Below are 2,419 nucleotides of genomic sequence, written 5' to 3' on the forward strand. Positions count from 1 at the left end.
AAGTATGTATATATTATTAACTATGATCATCATGCTGTACATTAGATCCCCAGAACTTTTTCATATTATAGTTGCAAGTTTGTGCCCTTTGACCACCTTATTCCACCCCAGGTTCACCTCTTGTCAACTCAACTCTAAGTTTCCATTAGTTTGCTTTTTCTTCAGATTCTGTATGTAAGGGATATCATAATACATAAATTAAAAAATATATATAAAATCTTTGAAATATTTCACTTAGTATAATACCTTCAAGATCCATCCATGCTGTTGTAAAAAGCAGTATTTCTTAATTTTTCATGGTTAAGTAGTATTCCATAGTATATATTTACCATACTTATTTTATTCATTCATCCATTAATGGATACTGAAGTTATTTCCATCTCTTGCTTAGAGTTAATAATTTTATAATGAACATAAGAGTGCAGATATGTCTTCGAATAGTGACTTCGTTTCCTTTAGATATATACCTAGAAGTGGGATTACTGAATCATATGGTAATTTTACTTTTAATAATATGAATAGTCTCCATACTGTTTTCCATACAAATTTATATCCCTATCACAGTGCATAAGTTCCCCATTTTCCCCAATATTTACCAAAATTTGTTAGTTTTAATTTTTTGGTAGTATATATTCTAATAGGTAGTAATATTGTGTTTTTCAGAGGTAAACAACAACATAATGAATTTGCCCTGAGTTTTTACATTGAGCACTTTTTAATGCTCCTGTTGGTCATTTATATAACTTTTTTGAAAAAAAAAGTCTATTGAGATCCTTTTGCTATTTTTTAATGATATATTTTTTTCTATTTGTATCTCTTGATTATTAACCTCTTTTCAGATATAAGATTTGTAAGTATTTTCTTCCATTCTGTGGATTGTGTTTTCATTCTCTCTCTCTCTCTCTTTTTTTTTTTTTTTTTTTGGCAATGCAGAAACTTTAGTTAATGTAATACCATTTATTTATTTTTGCTTCTTTTGCTTGTGTTTTTGGCCTGGTATCCAAAAACTATTGGCAAGACCAATGTCAAGGAGAATTTTTCCTATGTTTTCCTTTAGGAAATTTAGTTTCATGCATCACATTTAAGTCTTTGATCTATTTCAAGTTAAGATTTATGAGTGATATAAGCTTCCAGTTTCATGCTGGTTTATGTGACTATTCAGTTTTAAATATCATTTATTGAACAGACTATCTTTACCCATTATATATGTTGGCCCCTGTCAAATATTAGGTGACTGTATGAAAGGATTTATTTCTGGACTCTCAAATCTGTTCTACTTGTTTATTGGTCTGTTTTTATACCAGTATACTTTATTGTTTTGAGCATGAGGGCTTTGTAGTATTGTTTCAAATCAAGAAGTGTAATTTCACTTCTTCATTCTTTCTCAGAACTGCTTTAATTATTTGTCTTTTATGGTCTCATATAAATTCTAGGATTCTTTACTTACTTCTGTAAAAAAATAATATTGGATTTATTAAAAGATTTTTTATTTATTTATTTGACAGAGAGAGATGACAAGCAGGCAGAGAGGCAGGCAGAGAGAGAAGAGGTAGCAGCTTCCTGCTGAGCAGAGAGCCTGATGCAGGGCTCGATCCCAGGACCCTGGGATCATGACCTGAGCCGAAGGCAGTGGCTTAACCCACTGAGCCACCCAGGCACCCCTAACATTGGATTTTTGATAGGAATTGAATTTACAGATGGTTTTTGGTAGTATGACATTTTAACAATGTTAATTCTTACCATTCATAAATATGAGCTATCTTTCCATTTATGTCTCCTTCAATTTCTTTATCAATGTCATAGTTTATGGGGTACATATCTTTCATCTTCTTAGTTAAATCTTATCCTAAGTATTTCATTAGTTTTGATGCTATTGTGAATTAGATTGTTCTCTTTATTTTTTCAGATAGTTCATCATTAGAGTGTTAAAATGCTCGTCTTGTGCTTACTTTGGCAGCACATATACTAAAATTGGAATGATGCAGAGATTAGCTTGATCACTGAACAAGGATGACATGAAAAACTGGGAAGCATTCCATATTGGAAAAAAAAAACGAAACAAAACAAAATTCTTGTCTTTTATATATTGATCTTGTATTTGGCAGCTTTACTAAATTTGTTTATTCAAAATTTTTTGTGAATTTTTTAGGATTCTTTTACATGTAAGTTCATGTTATTAAAAAAAAGAAAATTTTACTTCTTCCTTTTTTTTTTTTTTGAGTCTTTTATTTCTTTGTGTTCCTTGTTTCTCTGGCTAGGACATCCAGTACTATGTCAAATGAGAGTAGTGAAAGTGGACACACTTGTCTTTGTTCTGATCTTTAAGGGGAAAATTTTCAATTTTTTTTTGATTGAATATGAGATTAGCTCTGGGCTTGCAATATGTGCTTTTTCTTTAATGGATTTTTAAAACTATTTT

General features: G+C 30.4%; 1 non-coding gene across 1 annotated transcript; it reads left to right on the forward strand.

Moving 5' to 3' along the window:
- Window positions 1-1,941: 1,941 nt before the first annotated feature.
- LOC131828365 (U6 spliceosomal RNA) lies at window positions 1,942-2,045 on the forward strand. The gene has a single exon (XR_009352381.1). It is a non-coding gene; the product is annotated as a U6 spliceosomal RNA (small nuclear RNA).
- Window positions 2,046-2,419: the final 374 nt, after the last annotated feature.

This window comes from Mustela lutreola, chromosome 3 (genome assembly GCF_030435805.1).
Source record: "Mustela lutreola isolate mMusLut2 chromosome 3, mMusLut2.pri, whole genome shotgun sequence".
NCBI lineage: Eukaryota > Metazoa > Chordata > Mammalia > Carnivora > Mustelidae > Mustela > Mustela lutreola.